The following is a 19021-nucleotide window of genomic DNA, read 5'->3' as shown; positions in this document are numbered from 1 at the left end:
GACCCTGGACCCTGAGCCTGGTATTTCTTAGACTTGAAGTGCTTTGTCTTGAGGTTCCAGGCACATCTGGAATCTTCTGACCCCCGTCTCTATCTTTTCCCAGCTTCTTTCCCTGTGACCTCAGGAGCCTCCAGTGGCCCAAGACCAGGCCCAGGAGAGGCCCTGTTAACTTCTCACAGATTCCTTTACTCCAGGGATCCTCAGCCTCTGCACTGATGTGGGTGGCAGGGTAGTTCTTTGTTGCAGGTGCTGAATTGTGTGTTGTAGGACGTTGAGCAGCCTCCCTGACCCCTACCCACCGGGTGACAGTAAAACCCTCCATACCTCAGAAGCGAAGGCCTAAAATGTCTCCAGAAGTTACCGAATATTCTCTTGGGGCCAAATTTATCCCCGCTTGCAAATTCCTTTTTATTTCATGGCATTAGGGGGGACCTCAGGGGTGAGGCTGGCACCCCCATGAGGGCAGGGAGTTTTGTCTGTTGTCTTCTGTTCCTAGAATGTGCCTGGCTCGTGCAGGATCTCAGGCAGCACTTGTCCAATGAGTGGACAGAGGAGCACCTAGGTAGAGTTCGGTCTGCTGACCACGTTACATGTGTTACAATGAAGATCGCTGATTTAATGACAGATGATTTTAGTTGAGTGCGTACATTTCACAGACCAAACGCTGTTCCAGATCTTTTACCCACGATGCCTCCATTAATCCTTTAAACCACCCAGGCTTATCATTTTACAGATGAGGAAACTGAGGCACAGAAAGGGTACGTGACTTCCTCAGGATCCCTGAGCGAGCAAGTGGCACAGCCAGGATGCAAGCTCAGGCAAACGAGGCTCCAGAGACCGCTCTTCTCCAGGGTGCTCTGGAGCCTGGCACTGTTTCTTATTTCTGTCCAAGAAGCCATTCTTGTTGGAATGCTGGCGTGGTGGCCATGATCGGGTTTTGCATGGTAGGCCTGACCCACTCATCGCCAGTCCTCAGGGCTCTGCTGTACAGAGAGGCTCTGTCGCTGCTGGAAACCCTGGAGCTGGGAAGGACCTGGGCCTGGCCAGAGGTCGAGGGCAAAGTGCTGAGTCGGTTTCAGTCGGGAGACTCTCCCCTCTCGGCCCCGCCGCTGGCTTAGGCTAACAAGTTGCAGAGAGGACCTGACCCTCCTTCCTTCCTGGGAAAGAGGGTGGCGGACCCCAAGCTTCTTAGCAGGGGGTCTGATTCATCCTTAGACAAAGGGATGTCCCAGGATCAGAGCCGGGCAGCTGGAGAGACGGACTGAGCAGAGGGTGGGGCAGCGGTGACAGCCCACCTTCGCCACCTTCCCGCGACTTTCCCTGGCACTGTGTGGAGTGCTTCCTGAACCGCACCTCAACTTACCTTCCGGTCCCTGCCAGGGAGGTCTTGTCACCCCCTGCACTCCGCAGCTGACAAGACTGAAGTCTGGAAAGCTTGAAGCAGCTTGTCCCAGCTCCCCAAGCGTCCAGTGGATGAGAGGAAGAACGAGGGCTTGACACCCAGGCCCCCTGACCTTGGAGGCGGCCCCTCCCTAGGACGGGAACTTCCAGGTGTCACAGCCGGGCAGCCCAAGGGCATGCCAACAGCAGGGAGGGTCCCCTGGGTGCCCTGCCTCCCATCCCTCTCCCTTCCTCCTCCTCCGTCTCCATCTACCTTGCAAGATTTGGCACGTGGGTCCAGACTGCAGATTTAATACCATAGGGACCGAGTGGTCTTGAGCTCGCTTACGGTCTAGAAGGTGCGACTGACTTGGGAACATAATTACTTTCTATAATAAAGGTCTAGACAGGTGTAATGAGAAAATAGACAAGGAAGTGACAAGTCCAGGGGCCTTCTCTGACAAAATGACAGTGACCACCCCTGATAAAAGCCTGGGGGGGATACATTAATTTCACCTCCAAAGTGAAAGCCACCCTGCTGGATTATTATTAAATAGTACAACTTTTTGGGAGGACGGGATTGGACCCTGCAGAGGATAGCTGGGACTTCTCACCCAGAGAAGAGCACATCTTAAGGAGAAGAACGATGTGAATGAGACAGGGCTTGGATCTTAAATAATAGCTTTTTTTTTTTTTTATGTTCTGTGTCTTTCTCAAGAGAACAAGAAGAAATGTGAATTTCAGAGCAGGCTTACCCACATCTTTTAAAATACGCTCTCCTGGTATTTTGGCTGGGACTGGGCCTTCATGTCATCTCAACCAATGAATTCATTCATTTCACTTGTTTGACTTGGACTCTTTTCTTTCTAAAGCCATGGAACAAGGTGAGTTTGCTTTACCTCGGTCCCTGTGACTTGGAATGCGGGGGGAGGGGTACCGCCTTCTCTTTTTCTTTTTTCCTCTTTTCCATTCTTGCCAGTTGAAATTCAGTACTCGCCGGTCCTGGATGGCAGTGAGGTTTGAGATTTTGAACCTCTGTCCCCGACCCCGGAGGGTGCCACTGTGGTCCCAGAGGGTGACAGACGATGCCTGAGAAGGGCTGACCCGGGACTGTGTCTGTGCTGATCGTCATCATCAATGTGCTCGTCATTGAATTGCTTTTCCTAGTCCTACATGAGAGCAAGAAAAAGTGGAAATATTTGACCCATCTTGAGATTGGGGACTTGGGAGGAAGGCAGGACCTTTCTCAGCCCAGGGAACAGAGGTGGGCGCAGCCCTGGAAGCTGACCTGGCCAGGCGTGCTGGGCTGGCTGTCCAGCCGGGTTCTCTGCCTTTCTCCAGCCCCGTGGTGGAAGAGATCAGCCCCACAGCTGAGGTTGGGTGAGGTCCAACCTTCCCTTGGCCAGTTCCCTCTGGGCCGTGGACCACCGTGTCCGCTGCAGCCTGGACGCAAACACCATCACCTCCAGACTGGCCCCTCCTCAGAGGCCATCCGTGCCCCTGGCAGAGGCAGACTTCACTGGTATTAAGTGAATCCCAACATTTATGCTGCATTCTTTCGCCATTTCAGTGGCTTTTCAGCAACCTGGCTCGAGCTGTCCCCCAGCAGCCTGGCTTCTCGGCAGTTGAGCTTAGAGACCCCTCCCGCCGCCTCATGGAGCGGGTGGGATCTGGAGACAGGCAGGGCGGGCCGGGGGAGCCTGGGTTTGTCAGGGCTCTCGTTTGTTCCCAGACCTCTTTACACCCCGCACCACCACCATTCAGGGGTCTTGAGTCTGGGAAGAACCCCCGGGGAGACCTGTGGTTCCAGCCCGGCGCGTGTGTCCTCTCACGTTAGGGGCAGGATGTAGGGATCACTACTTCTCTCCTCTCTGTCCCTCCGGGAGACCCCTTGACACCAACAGCCTCTTCTAGGCGGGTCTCTGGGCTAAGATGCCTCTCCCGCGAGTGGACTGGAGTCCTGCACCACTCCGTGGTTGATCGGGTTGGCGGTCTCACTTCTGCTGGGGCCCAAACCGCCTGGACACTGGTGGCCCTCTTGCTCACATCTTGGACTCACGCCAGTGGACTGCAGATCATCCGAAGGCCAGAGTGAGGCAGAAAACCCTGGAAGACCAGCACAGAGGTTTTGCTGTGTGTTGGGAGGCATGGAGGGGAGGATTGGCCCCTTGGCCTCTGCAGTGCAGCCAGTGACCGACCAACTTGGGTGCCCTGATTCCCGGGCTGCCAAGGCGACAGCGGGGGTCTCACGGGGAGGAGGAATCTTGGCTTCCAGACCAAGCAAAATGGAAATAACGTACATTTGAACTTCGTTTGAAGATCTGTTTACAATGGGTTCTAGAAAGTCGAAAGTGTTTTTAAAGATCAAAATGTTCTGGTGCTTTCGAGTCTGAGGTGCACAGTAGCGTGAAGCGGTGGGAATCCCCATGGCCAGGGGCTCCCGGCGTTCGGGGCACAGATGAAAGAGTGTCTTGATGCCGTTTGGAGTTCACTGTGGGGTTTTATTGCTGTGGCTCAAATCGTGGTGCCAGCCTAGGAGCTGGCAGAGTTTTCCTGCAAAGGGCCGCGAGAAGTCTCTTCGGCGTGTGGGACCACCGGGGTCTGTGTGGCAACTCTTCAGATCTGCTGCTGAAGAGGCAGAGCAGCCCCGGGTGAAGGAGTGGACTGGCTGCGTCCCCGTAAAACCTGACTCACAAGCCCTGAGCTCACAGTTCTCCTGCGTTCACCTTCTGATCAGCTCCGCATACAGGAGGAGCTTAATAAATACTGATTCAATGAGTAAGCTAGTGAATTAGAGGCGAGCTGTAAAACCTCCGGAGTCGTGAGAAAGGAGCGGACACGTGCCACTCGCGACAGTGGGGGAGACTAGACAAGGGGGCGTTTGTTGGCAGCTCTGTGGTTTGGGGGGCAGTCACTGTGCTCGGTCCCCATCCCTGACTTGCAGAGAAGGGTGAAGGGACAGTCATTGTCATGGTGACACAGGGAGAGGCCCTGGCCTCGAACCTCAGTCTCCTTGTTTGTGAAGCGAGGAGGTTGTGCCTCTCTTCACAATGACGTGGGAGGTTCACGTGGGTCCAAGGTGGGCTGGGCCGGATTCCGCCCTGGTGGTCTGTCTGCTGGGCACCCCAGCCCTCCGCTTTCTCCTCGAACGCGAGGCCGAGAGGACGCTCTTCAGTCAGCTTTCCACGGCTGTGACCCAAAGACCTGCCAAGAACGGTTTTAGAGGAAAAGTTTATTTGGTGCTCACGGTTCAGAGCTCTTGGTCCACGGAAAAGCCACTCAGGACGTGGCCACTGGGAAGCAAGAGAGGCTAGGCTCAACTAGCCAGGGACAAACTATGGCCCCAAAGGCACACTCTCAGGGACCCCCTCCTCCAGCCACACCTTCCTGCCTAAGAGACACTCGGTTCATCCCCCTGCGGGGACCCACGCGCTGCTTAGGTGAAGTCTCATGGCCCAGTCACTTCACCTCGGAAGGGTCTGGCATTGTTGCACACATGAGCTTTTGGGGGACACCTCAAACCTAAACCCTACAGTCACCATGTTGGGGTGCTTGTGGTGGTTGAACACAGGGTTTCTTCATCTTGGTACCCCAACATTCTCAGCCTGGTAATTCCTGCAGTGGGCACTATCCTGGGCCTGAGGGACACACAGCAAGGCTGTGGTCCCTACCCACTAGACACCAGTAGCCTCCCGTAGTGTGCAACCAATGAAGTCTTCAGACGTTGCCACAAGGGGACAAAAGCGCCACTGGGCTGGGCACTCCTGGTTTACCCACTGTGCCCAGCACAGAGTCAGGCAGAGTTGGAGATTCATTAGAGAGGACTCTCCATTATTAATGGCGCATTGAATCATTGAACTTGGAAGCCTCTCCCCTTTGCGTGGAATTCTCTGTTTCCCAGTCGATTTCTGTCTCTCCAAGGCAAGGTTGATTATTTTTGTTCCATCATGCAGGTTCTTGTGACATTTCTATGCAGCTGAGGGGCCCCGTTCCTGGGAGGAGCCAAGCTCCTCCTGCTGTCTTGTCGAGGAAGGTGCCTCCTTTCAACACACGAACCCCAGGCTCACTGGTGAGGTTGTGATCTGACTCCATGGAGGGTTTGTATAAGAAACCATGCAGAAGTCCTTGGCATCAGCCAACGGGAGGCTCAAGGACTGAGAAGTTTGGGTCCCAGAGGCCAGCAAGCTGAGGCAGTAGGTTGTACCCAGAGGAAACATTGTGTGTCACAAACCCCATCTGACCAAATGACCGCTTCCCTCATGGGTGAGCACGCACTTTCAACACTAGCCAGGGGCCAGTTTTCAATCTCCTGAAATCTAGCCAGGTGGCTTTTCCATACCATCACTTTCCATCTCGATGTAATGTTTCTGCCCAGCGGAACAGGGATCCCGTTTTTAATGAAGAGACAGAGAGGAAGAGAGGGAGAGAGAATGAATTCACATTAGCGGTTGTGTTTTTCAATCTGTTCCAGAAAATACATAAATGCAAACGATCCCGATGCCTGCAGCAGCATCGTCGAGCGAGGCTACCTCTGCATCTGCACTTGAAAAACATGGCACATACTTGCAAGAAAAATGGTCCAGTCTGTGCACAGGCCGCACCCTGGAGATAGGCTTGGGACTTCCTGTGGCTCTCTCTGGCCACCGGAGCCTCTGTGACCCTTGGTGGGGCACTGCTGCTACTGGATGTGTCTGGACAGGTGTGCTCAGCCCCCTTCAATGCACTGCTCCATGATGCCACCAGCAATCGGGCGCTTGATAAACACCTTGGAAAACGGGGCCACTGCCCCTGGTCCCTGCATCTCCCCCTGATTTTAAGGGATTTCTCTGTCTCTGGAACTCATCTCTGCCTGACTGTGACATAATCAGATTCATCCGTCACTTGGGCCCACGGCTTCAAAGAAAACTCTGCAAACATTTCTGCAGAGTGACTCGCTGGCACGAGCACCGGAAGACACGGGTTATAGTCAGAATCAGAGGACTGGCCCCAAACTAGATTTCGGGCAATATGATTTGATTGGCCAACTGCCATCCCTCACTAGGGTCCTCCTGCCCATCTCCAGCTATGCCCTAAAACCCCTCAAGCATGTGATCCATCATATCATTTTCTCATTTATGCCAGCGCTGGATAATGGCCTAATCTCTCCAGCGGCATTCAGATTGATGAGAGAGGGTGGCATTTGCAAAACCTTTTCTCTCTTCCGCTGCAAACACCCTGAGCCCGGCCACACATTCTTATGATAAACCTTCCTTTTAACCATGGTTTATTACCTGCAATTAAAATCACCTGGAAGAGCCGAGTAAATGGTTTTCACTTCTCTTGCTTTGTGTTTGGTTAATCTTTCGCTGGCAGGTTAGCAGGACTTCCAGGGAGCAGTAGAGAGAGGCAGGTTTCCACTCACAGATGGCGAACTTTGCTGAGGTCGAGAGCTGAGCACCAGGACACAGTCGTGCCAAGGCCAGACGTAGCCTGGATGACCACCTGCCTGGCACGTTGGCAAAGCAACTCTCCCGCACTGGTGTTGGATATTTTGGGGGGGGAAATACTTGCAAAACCAAATGTGGTCTGTTTGGGAGGAATCCTCCTTCACTGGGTTTTGTGCACAAGATTGTCCTTCAAAGAAAATGAAGTGTTGCAGCCTCCATTTGGGTGCATCCTGGAGAGATGTTAAGAAACAGCAATTACTAGGAAAGAACCCCCCGGTTTTTCTTGTAAGGACTTCTTGGAACAAACTAAGGGGCTGACCTAGGGAAGCTCAATTTAAAGCATAGGACAGAATCCTCTGGAGCCCACTGCCTGGTGATAGTCCTGACTCTTAACACTTCCTAGCTGGGCGAGGTGGGCGTTTGCTTTACCAGAACAGGCCTCAGTTCCCTCACGGGGAGAAGGCCAGTCTGGAGCCACTAGTGCTGTGGTAAGATTGAATTAGAGGTTTGTCACGGCTGAGCACAGTACCTGGCACTTGCCAAGTCCCCTGTAAATGCTGTTAATAAATGTTCCTAAGTGTCTGGCATCCCTGCAGGCTCTGAGCAAAGAGGAGACAGAGTTCTTTCTTTGGTTTATTCAATTAACATCCGTGAAGCCCCTTCTGATTGACAAGGTACCGCCGTGGGCCCTGGAGATACCTGGACAAATAAGGTGTTCGCCACCTGCTGGGAAGCAGAGAAGGGAAGACCGTTTCTGGGGAGTCAAGAGACCTGAATTCTAGCCCTGAGTCCCCAACCAAGTGACTAAAGAGGGGCAAGAGGGAACTTCTCACTTCCACAGTGGCAGTGGCTGGTGAGGCCAGCTGTAGGACCCAAGTACGGGGCCTGCCACCCCCACCCCCTACGATTGTAGAGACTTCCAGGTGGCACCTTAGGGGATTGGCAGGATGAGCACAGTGGGTAAGACCCCTCTCAAGTCTCTTCTGTTTCTGGATTTCTACAACTTCTGACTCTGAACAACATCCCTGAATTCACCGGTTCCACCTTAAAGAGGATCCTGAGGTTGTGCTTTGGGGGATACCGTCTTCTCTGGATCAGCAGACGTGATGGGAATGTGTGAGCTCTGCCAGGGACGTGTGCAGGAGAGGCCCCTGAACCCCGGGTGGCAGAGGTGGTAGCCCCAGGTGGCAGCTTCCGCAGAGGAAGGGGCTCTGAAGGCCAGCTCTGGCCGTCTTTCCCGTGCAGTTGGAGCCAGTGAGGCCGGAAGGCGCAGGTGGTTCAGCTGAGGCTGCAGAACTTCGTGACAGAACCCAGGCTAGTGTGGCACCCGCTGGCTCCTGGTCCAGCTCACCCCCCACCACGCACCCCACCCTGTGTCCACGCAGATGCACAGATCCGAGCCGTAGAACCTTCAGGCATCATAGACACGTCCTTCCCGTGTCCCCAGGAACTTTCCTTCTTAAAGGGCCAGGTGAAAACGGAGCAGCCCTCTGGGGCGGGGCTCAGGGTTTGGTTGGGTTTTCTAGGGAGCAGAAAAGCGTGTGATTTAGGAAAAAAAAAATCACCAGCCAGATGCCCAAATTAAAACACTAAATTCTCCTGGAGTTTATGGGCTCGGAGCAATGTAAATAAAGGTGAGGGCTGGCTCCTCCGCCCATCCATCAGCGGCAGCCCGCGGCGCTCCCCTGGCCTGGTGAGGGCTGTCGGCCCATCACCCACACTTCTTGGCATCTCGGAGATACAGGGGAGGCTTCCATTTGTCATCCCCATTGTCCTCCCGAGGGTTTCTTGGAGCTGCCATCTCAGGGTTGCCTTTTGCATGAAATATTAAGCTCAGGGACAGAAGCAGGACACGTCAGTGCAGGCGGGATACACTTGGGAAGGCTGGTTCTCTGCCCTGGTGGCCTCATTTGCATTTATTTTGCTCCTAACCATTGGTAATGTAGTGGTGGGTGTCCATCAAAGAGCTGTTCGCTCTTCAGCGGCTCCTAGGGGGCTCTCTGGGCTGCCTCTCACAAGTCCGCGGACCAGGTGGCCCGTACCTGTGGCCATGCAGAGGGGGTTCTAGCCCCCGTGGGTTGGAACCCCCTCTGTTTCAGTTTCGTCTGAGAGCCAGCAGCCTTGGCTGCGGGACTCTGTTCCTTTAACTGGACCCAGCGCCAGCCCCACCTCTGTGTCCTGCTGGGTCCCTCGCAGATGTCTCCTCGTCTGTGTGATGCAGCTGTGTGATGGGCACAGTCCATCCCTTGCGTGAGTTAGTCCGTGTGAATCCCTGTGCCTGGCACACCTGTGCCATTGACATCCGTGCAAACGAGACTGCGTCTTGGCACCGTGGCCCAGGGCGCCCGAGGACACCCTCTGGGGCCCAGGCATGGCCGTCTTCAGGGTGGTGACCAAGCCATTTAAGGAGGTGGCCGTTAACGCTGGGATCCTGGTTTTCAAGTCAAAATCCCCACACGTGCGAAACCTTAATATCCTCATTTATTTTGCGGTTTGATCTATGGGGTTTCCCATTTGGCGGCGCAGAAAGGACGCCCTGCGTACCCGCTGCTGTCTGTGCCCCCCTTAAATATGCCCGGCCAGCGTCTTATCTCCGACAGCTCGTGCATCACCTCCCCGGCACAGGCTCACCAGCAGACCCTCAGCTGATTTCTGGACTCTTCCTTTCCTCCCTTATTTATGACTCGCCTGCCGGTGTTTCGAGCGCTCATTAAGCAAAGGAGGGCCCAGAGGGCCAGGAGGTGGCTGCCGAGCCCAGGGCCGGACGCTCCCTTGCTGGTCAGTTCTGTTGGGCGTGTCAGCTGGCCTGCGAGAGGCATCCCTAGAAACCCCCCGTGTGTGGCCCTGGAATGTTCTAGAGGCGAGAGCGAGGACTGCACACAGGAGGGCCCAGCTCTGGGCTCTGCTCTGCCTCCCGCTGCCTGCAGGACTCGGCTTGTCACTTTGCCACTGGAGTCCCCGTTTTCCCATCAGCAAGAGGAGGAGGGCGGCGTGGACGGGTCCCAGCTGCCCACCACCCCTGTTCCTGGGGCTCCTGCTCTGCGGCCCGCGCTGGCCTCGGGGGTCTCGGGAAGGGAGGGACGAGGCACGGTTCCAAAAGCTGTCTCGGCCTCTCGTGTTTAATCCCACATCGACCTTTATCACTAGCCTGATCTGGACAGAAGAGGCGACTGAGGCCCCGGGCGGAGACGTCATTTGTCCGTGGTCACGTCACACAGTGTTAGAGCTGACGTTGGAACTCTGGCCTGTGACCCCAGGGCCAGTGTTTTTAGCCAGCATGTGCCGCTCCCCTGCATCGAAGCATGCAATTACCATACGCCGTGCCGCGGGTGGCGTAGGCAGAGCGTGCAAGGGACGCGGCAGCGTGGACCTAACGACGGGACGTTTTGCTCAGGCAGAGGTGAGGGCGAGGGGCTTGGGGTCAGGAAGGAGGCTTTGCCCCATGGAGCCTCGAAGGGCCAGGGCGCCTGCTCCGGGTGCAGGAGGGGCTTTGGCAGGACCCCGCGGCCATCTGCCGGGCCCTGCAGGGCACAGACACGGGGGTGGCAGTGTGGCTCGCCGGGAGGAGAGCCAGCGTCTGGGTCTGGCTCGCGGTCTGAAGTGTGACCGGGAGGTGGTGAGCGAGCTGTGGACAGCGCAGGCCCCTTTGGACTTGCATGGTGCTGTGAGCAGAGGTGGGAATCCAGCTCCCCCATGAGCGATAATAAGACGTGGATTGAACCACGCGACACCCATGTTACCACGGAACCATTTTTAAGTGTACGATTCAGTGGCTTAAAAATAAAACACACCACCATCACCACCATCTTGGTCCAGAACTTCTTAATCACCCCAAGTGGAAGCTCTGCACAGAAGAAGCAGTAGCTCCCCATTCTTCCCCTCCTGGCTCCTGGCAGCCGCCATCTCTGTGGGTTTGCCTTCTCATACATGGAGTCATCCCCATAGCGATTTTCATCTTAGCCTAATGTTTTCGAGATTTTCCCTTGCTGTGGCTTGGCCCTCGTTCCTTTTGACGGTTGAGTAGTATTCCCCTGTCATGGATAGGCCTTGTATATACCACTCCCCTGATGATGGACACGTGGGTTGCTTCTGCCTCTTGGCTGTTGAGAGCATTGGACTGAGTCACTCCCAGTTGAATGCTAGCCTCGACTCAGCTCCTCAGGTCAAGGCCCTGCAACCTTAAGCCCACTAGGCACCTGTGTACCCATCTGTACGGTGGTGAGATCTCTGTGTCTACATTTGCACGGGCACCCTCTACATAGAGATGCCATCTTCTTTCTCCCTAGATCTCAAACGTAGGGAGAAAGCAGATAGCTGAAACTGTCTGAGGCTCTGAAAATCCCATTTAAAATCAGAGTGAGCTTCCCTCAGGGGTAAAGTGGGACTGATAGAGCAGCACTTGGCAGAGGCACTGAGGTTGGTGAGGTGTATCAATTCAGGTGAGGCCCGGAGAGCAGAGGCAAGCAGATGGCCAGCACCCGGGCGTGCTGGCTGTGACCGCGACCCTAATGATGGCCTCTGGTCTTATTGGCTCCGTCCCTGCTGCACTGTTTTCTGGGCAGCCAGAAGTTGGAACGTGTCTCAAGATCTTAGGTCTCTGCCAGTCCTTTAGGGGGCCCTGCTGGGTGGACTTTGGGCACCGGTTGCCCACAGGAGATTTGTGACATTGCAAATGTGAAACATTCTCTTATTTCTGAAAATACCAATAGCTGGTCTGGGAGATGAGCAGTGGTTAGACCTGCATCCTGCTCTTGTAATCTAGTACCTAGAGCAACAAACAGTGGCAAGTGACCCTGGAGTGGGTGGCCAGGATCGAGTCCTCTCCACTGCTGACTTCTGCCCTGGGCAAGCTATCTAACCTCTTCAGGCCTCAGTTTCCCCATCCACAAAATGGCTCCATACAGCAGAGTCTGCTCATTTTTGAGGCCCAGATGAAATGATGTGTGCAGGACCTGGTCACTCGTGGGCTGTCCCCTGACTTTGTTATTTTTTATACGAGGGAGACATGCACACGTATATTACATACAAGTCGAAAGAGAATTTCTAAGAGACATTTTAGAAACCTTTAGAAGTTCAACGGTGAGAGAACCTTCTCTGGCGAACATGGACGTGGCGATTTGGTTAGGACCCTGTGGAGAGATAATAACCCCTGGTTTTGGTTCTTACTGTGCACCAAGCGTCGTGCTAGAACCTTCCACTTGAATTTCACTGGCCACGCCGTGGGGCCCTTGGTGGGGTGTGCGCTGTCCAGAGCTTCTCCGCGGTCCTGTGAGGCGCTGCTCCCGCGTGCCCGATCCCCGGGGCTGACAGGGAGCAAGGCCTTGCCCCGTGTCACCCAGCACCGTGGCATAGACGGGAGTTGAACTCAAGTCCACCTGCCCCCAGCCACCCCGCTGGAGGGTCACTTGAACGTGGCCGTCAACTGCAGCGCATCACCGGTGCCGACGGAAGGCGCTTCAGCTCAGGTGTGGCAGCTCCCGTACCGTGGGGAATAAATTGAAAGCAAGTTCTCGTTCTGTGAGTTCAAAGCTCCGCGAATTTAAAAGAAACTGACCGGGAGGGGTGCAGGGTGACAGAGCCGCTGCCACATCGCGGCAGGCAAGAGGCTTTCAGATAACAGCCCGGGTTCCAGTCCCAGCCCTGTCACTCCGCAGCTGTCTGTGACCTTGGGCGAGGTACTCCACCAGGGCAGACTCAGTTTTATCATCCCAAAGGTGGAAATAAGGACAAGTGACTACATTTTAGGACACTTCAGGGATGCTAGGCAGTGGAGACTGCTCAGCAGAGGGACTTGGACATGCTGAGCTTTGATGGACTTCTCTATCTCTGCCACCAACGTGCCGGGTGGTGGACAGTCAGGCTTCGTCACCTCCACTTGTCCTGGAAGCTGAGCCATCAGGTCAGGAAGGAACTTCTTACCGTCCCCAAGGAGGACCACAGCACAGTGGGGCAGCTCCAAGGGGGACATCATCCTAGAGCCTCCAGCCCCCGGGGGAGCTGCCAAGAGACTCTGCCGGAGCCCGCGCTGAGGCCTTCCTGTGCTAGCCCCCCAGGACAGACCAGGGCCACCCAGGTTACTTGTCACCTGCTAATGGGGTTTGTCAGAGGGGGGAGGGTGGGCAGAGGGGCTTCCTGCTGCAGTTCCAGAGCCACGCCAGGGGCTCCGGGGCCACTGCTACCACGTAGCTTTCTCTTAAGAATGGAGACTGCGTCTCGCAAGTTCCTTCTGCTGCGGATGCGGCTTCTGAATGCAGGAAACACACCTGCTGTGACCCAGCCACTCATTTAAGATGAGCCAGGACTGCATTTCTGCTGTTTCCAGACTCCTCTGTTTTGCATGACAGTGGACAACATGGAGACACAGGGAGGGTCTCCTGACCCCCAGAGGCTTCTGCTGTGCTCTGACCCCCAGCCCTTCCCAGACCCAGGCTCAGCCTTTGTTTTGCTGTACCTGCCGCTCTCCAGACTGGCCCCCAGGAAGAGCCATTCCCCAGGCCTCCCCCTCGCTGCCCCAAAGCGTCTGAAGACTGTGAGCCTGTGTTGTGGGTTTGACTCTGTCTTGCTCTGGGAACCAGATAGGAAAACCACAGCATCGGAAGGCTGTAGACCCCGAGAAACCCCGAGAAACCTCACAAGGCCGGCCCTTCCCGCCTGGCAGGGCATGAAGGGTGGACCCAGGGCCCGAGGCTTCTGACCTCGGCCGCTGCAGACAGCCGGCCCCTCGTCAGCACCCCCACCCCGGCTCTAGTGAGTTGAAGGGGCAATTGTAAAAGAAAAATGCACACGTTTTTTTTCCCCTTCCTCAGCGAGCTCCTTGAGGTCAGATGGGCCTCTGACTTTTGAGACACAACAGGCATTTAATAAACGTCAGCGGTCAGAGCCCCTGAGGGAAGCCCCTGGACACCCCTTCTTGAAAGGGGAGACTGTAGGGATACATTTGGGTTGGAAAATGTGCATTCGCTCCAAACTGGGCGTTTGCTGGACTTCGGGAAAAAAACCAACAGACAGTGATAAATGGTCTTCGGTTTAATAAAATAAGGTACCTTTGAGATTTCTTGCATTTTGGTAAGATGTTAATTAATACCTGTCAAAAACTCCACTTCACCCTTAAGCCTGCCCTGAATGAAACTCAGTCATGCGTTCATCTGTTGTCATGACACAGATATGTCCGGAAAAATGCACGTTTGGGCATTTTTGAGGTCGTGTGGACACATGGACTGGACCCGTGGAAGCTAGATGGGTCATGGCGTGACCCGGCCTCTGGGTGCAGTGGAGACTCAGTAAGCTCGAGGTGTGTGGGGTGCTGCCCCTGAAAACAGCACGCACTGTTTGCAGTCAGCTGACGGGGGTGGGCACCTACTCGGTGTATTCGGTACAGCAGGGTGAACGCTGGTCAGCGACCTCGGTTCTACCATCATCAAGTACCTGTCCCACGGGCAACTGTGTGGGCCTGCTTTACCTGCTGGCAGCAGGGTGCACACCAGCATCACCGCACACCCGAGGCGTGCGTATTGCACTGGCCTAGGATGGCTGTGACCTCACTGGGCCGGTAGGAAGTTCTCAGCCCCACGGCGATGTCACGGGATCACCAGCGCACACGCCGTCCGTCACCGACTGGAACGTCCACTGGTCTCCCACCGCTGCTGCCACCCGCTTTGTCTTCCCGTCGTGGCCATGTTAACACCTGGTATTGAGAATCCGACCAAGCGGTTCAGATCCCAACTCTGTAGCTTCAGTAGCTGTGTGACCTTGGAAAATTGCCGAACTTCTTTAGATGTTGGTGTTCTTTTTTTTTTTTGCTTAAAAAAAAAAAGTTCTGAGGACTCTATAAAATCTCCTTGGACCCTGCATGACCCGCACAGTGTGCCTTTGACGGCTGGGGCCTCAGTAAAGAGAGGTCATTCTCTTGTTCAACAAACGTTAACAGACTTCTCAGAGTCACAGCTGACCGCGACCTGCCCCCCGTCTGCAGAGCGTCCTCCGACAGCAGAGCTCGGGGCTGTGGGGCGCTGGCCGCGGCCAGGTGCAGCCTTGCACGGTGATCTTATTACTGGAGGTGGGTTAACCACCCCGGGGACGAAGGGCTGGCTCCTCTGCTCCCACCTGGTCTCAGCAGCTCTACCCAGAAATCCACCTGGACAAACAGTTTTTGATGAGGCCATGTCTGGTTTTTAAAATTAAATATTACAGGTAATTTGTGAGTTATCTCCAGAATATAGAGAATGGCAGGCACCCAGGCTGTGTCCCTGACCTCGGGACGTCATGGTGGGGCAGGGTCACAGCCGTGTCCAGGGCACTGTGCAGAGCTGTTAGGTACACTCTCCCCAGAGCGCCCAATTTCTCCCAGCTGTTCCCGTTTCCAAGGATCGGAGCATTAATGAGCCCTACGAGGTGTCACGACAGTGCTCTGAGCCTGGACAGCATTGTAGATTTATCCCTGATTAGCAGAGGGGCCCCCTCTGTCGCAAAGCCCCGCTCAGTCCTGTCCGAGGACAGCGCTCTGGTGGTGATTAACACAGGGCAAGAAACTTCACTCTTCTCTGCACGTGGAAAATGAGCCACCGAGAAGCAGAGAAGTCGGAGAGAAGCCCCCCGGAGCCCCGAAGAGGCTTCATTTATAATTAGCAGCTAAAAGATTTCCAGTGGTATTTCATCCATCTCTGTTTAAGGGGGAAAAAAAAAATTTAAGATTATTTTGACAAGATGAGAGTTTCGAGTGAGGTTGGGGGGAGGCTAAAAGCGTCACTTTAAAATGTAATTATGTGAAATTTCAATTATCACCCTTCCTTTGGAAAGTCTCTCCGTTTGCAGGCGATCGGTAGACATGAGAGAGGGTGGAGGTCCCTGTGTGCCCGCCCCCCCCCCCGCGCCTTCCCAGGGACCCGCACGTGCAGGTAATCGCCTGCCTCCTGCTTCCTTGGGGACCAGCAGGTGTGGCCTGTGGGCACGGTGGTCATTTGGGCAAAGAAATCCAGACATGTCGGCTCCTGGCTGTCCCAGGCTCCACCCTTATCAGACCTGGCCGCTTCTTGCTGTCTGCTTTTCAGAGGACCTAAGGATATTGGACCTGAGGGGTATGGACACATCGGAGGCTTTCAACCTGGATGGCCCTCCTCTGACGGTCGCTGGCCCCGTTGTACAGCCCTCGAGAATTCTGTCTCCCTTTCACCTGACGGACCCGAGGGATTGCAACGCAGTCCACAGTCTGCAAGTGTCATTACGGCCATCCCTTCTGCCCTGTCCCTCTTGGGCTGCCTGAACACATTAGGCTGAATTAATGGCTTTGGGCTGTCAATCAGATGGCACCATTATTTAAATTCATCAGAGTTTAGATTCTGACACATCCACCGAGCGCTAAGCCCAGATGGAAATGGGAAGCGCCAGCCATCAGCCCGCAGAGTCGCCGTCCTCGCAGCCTGCTGCAGGGCAGGCAGCCATCATGCTGAGGAGAGCCCCTGCACACCCCGCTGCCCGCAGAGCCCATAGTGCTGCCTAGTGCCCCTTGGCGGATAGGAAAGTGGAGGTTCAGATGCGTCCAGATCCAGTGCTCGGGAGACAGAGCTGAAAGGGGAGCCTGGCTCTGCCCCCTCCAGCCCGGCCCGGGCTTGGCCTCTCTGATTGGCCCCTGGTCCAGAATTGCAGCCTCTGCTCCTGTCCACTGCCTCCCTAGTGAGCCACGCCCATGGGAGCCTCTGTCACGCACCTCTCTCAGTCTGCTCCGGAAAGACCCCATGGCTGCAGCCGCTCCGCCTCTTGGGCCTGCCCCTCCTCGCAGTCTCATCGCCTGCCGGGGCCACCGTCCGCCTGCACTTCAGCCACACCAAGATTCCGGCCTCGGCTGACTTCCGGGAGCTGTTCCTACTGCCTGCTGGCCTGTCCCCGCTTCTCATGCCGCTTCTGAGAAGGCCTCAGGACCCCGGCGGACTGTGCCGCTCCTGTGTGCTGCCCGGCGCTCTGAGGTGACTCTCAGTAATTGTCCACTGCACACCTGCTTCCCTCAGGTGCTGTGGGAGGCCCGGGGATAAGCAGGAGCAGACAGGCAGGGGAAGGTGCAGGGGTTGGGTGCGTCCACAGGATGAGGGGTGAGACAAAGAAAGCAGGCAGGAGAAGGAGACAGAGGGGGGTTTGGGGGCTCATCTGGATCCAAGGTTAGGGAAGGCCTCTTGGAGAGAGCTCAAAGGGAGTGGAGCAGAGGGTCTAAGCCTCAGGCAGGAGGAAGAGCACGTGCAAAGGCCTGTGAGGCTGCAGCCTGTTTGTGTTCTTGAGGGAAACAAGGAGTCCATGGAGTGAGGACTGAGCAAGTTGGAAGGAATGCGGGGCACCACGCAGTAAGTACTGAGGTCAAGGTTAGACGGGCAGTGGGGCCAGAGCATGGAGGTTGGGAAGAATGTGGAGCTAGGTGCTGGGAAACCCATGGAGGCAATTCTGCATAGGCCTGAGGCCATGTAACTCAGGACTGAAGAAACTCGGTCCAAGCAGGGGAGATGGCGAACACCTGAGGCAGGAGGATCTCGAGTTCAAAGCCAGCCTCAGCAACAGTGAGGCGCTAAGCAACTCAGTGAGACCCTGTCTCTAAATAAAACACAAAACAGGGCTGGGGATGTGGCTCAGTGACCAAGTGCCCCTGACTTCAATCCCCTGTACCCCCCACAAGAAATAAAATAAAATAGAAGCTCAGCCCAGGGTCCCCACTCCCCCGGCCAGCTCCCGGTGTGCCGTGTTCTCTTCCAGCTGCCGCAGGCCACGTGGGGGCCAGACTGGGCCTGGCTCAGGCCCCTCAGTGCAGTGTCCGCCTCCTGAAGTGCCCCATAAACCGGCGTCAGATGACCCCCACCCCACTAGCTTCCCCTTGACTACGTCCCTGGCAGCACGCAGTGCTGGTGCCAGGGTGTCCTGATCCGCTGACCCACGCTGGACCGACCCAACAGCCAGAGGAAGGAGGCTCCCCAGGCCTGGCGAGTGCCCAGTGGGGAAGCGGCCGTTCTTGGAGGGGGGAGGTTGGCTGTCTGTCTGTCGGGACCGACTGCGTCTGGATTAGGGATGAGTCACCGTGCTGCGTGCGACAGCTGACCGCAGAGTGGGCAACAGGAACGGGGACTCTCGCCGGGTCCCCGTGGCCTTCCCAGCCTCTCCTTCCCGGGAAATGGGCAGCCTCTGTCCCCTTGGGCTCTTTCCTGCCCTGGGAATGGGGCGTCCCTGTCCTCCGCCACAGAGTTGCACCTGGCCTGCGCCTGGGGGCAGCGGCTCGGGCGCCTCTGTGGACGGCGTGTGCATATCGATGCTGGGCGTTTGTTTGAAAGGGTGACCTTTGGTCGGTGGAGTGATCTGCGTTTTCGTTGGCACGGGAGACAAAGGGGTCTTTCAACACGCCCGCAGCCTATAGGCGGCCAGGCCTTTCTCAATGAGATGGCAGGAAATTTGCCAAGTCGTTCAGGCCTGTAAATTAGGCCTTGTTTAAAAATTTAGATAAAGGCCGATGCGAGGGAGAAAAGCTTTCATAACATGAGACGCGAATTACTCTGCGAACCCCTTTCAAGTTCAATGGAACCGTTCTCTGGAAGCAGAGGCATGAAATGCTTCAAATGTCAGAAGCGTTTCCAGTCATCGTCCCGAGCGGAACGCGGGCATTTTACGTGGTGGAAGAGTTCAGATGCGCCTGGAAACGGAACTGGAGTGGAGAGTGCCCGGCCTGCGCGGGACCCGCTGTCTCCCACCTGCCCCACGTCACTCCATCCCGGCGGTAACCCTGCCAGGAGTGGGACGGCCCCCCCTGCGCAGAGGCGAGGGTCTCCAGCCTCTGGAGCCGTTCACGTCCACTGCAATCCCGCCGCCAGCGTGTCCTGCGTCCGTCCATCGGTCACCCTCGACAAACCGGAAACGATGTCACAGACAGAACATGGGTTCTCACCAAGGCTGACCACTGGACTGTCACCCAGGGTGTCTCACCAACCCATGGTCCCCGAGAAAGGTGCTGGTCACCTTCTGCCACCGTCAGGTGTGTCCTCTTGACACTGTCCTCTGCTGCAGCTGCTTCCTCCGGAGGCCGAGCCTTTTCCTCTTCTGTGTCCCTGGGGTGTGACTAGCTGCAGGAGTCCCGAGTTACTCATGGTGGAGAAGCTCCAAGGCTTGAGCGCTTGCAGGCTGTGGCCGAGCACTACCTGGCTTCACCCAGGCCGTCCCCCTCCTCCCGCTGGCTCTGGGGACCTTGCTGCCAC

The 19021-nt window shown here is 55.9% G+C and overlaps 1 protein-coding gene across 4 annotated transcripts in view; it reads left to right on the top strand.

Moving 5' to 3' along the window:
- The window catches only part of Kazn (kazrin, periplakin interacting protein), a 1015267-nt gene that overhangs the window by 650063 nt on the left and 346183 nt on the right, over nt 1–19021 (top strand). The window lies entirely within an intron of this gene.

The sequence above is a fragment of the Sciurus carolinensis genome, chromosome 1, assembly GCF_902686445.1.
Source record: "Sciurus carolinensis chromosome 1, mSciCar1.2, whole genome shotgun sequence".
In the NCBI taxonomy this organism is placed as follows: domain Eukaryota; kingdom Metazoa; phylum Chordata; class Mammalia; order Rodentia; family Sciuridae; genus Sciurus; species Sciurus carolinensis.
The sequence above is the reverse complement of the archived record's forward strand: the minus strand, read 5'-3'. Positions and strand labels throughout refer to the sequence as shown.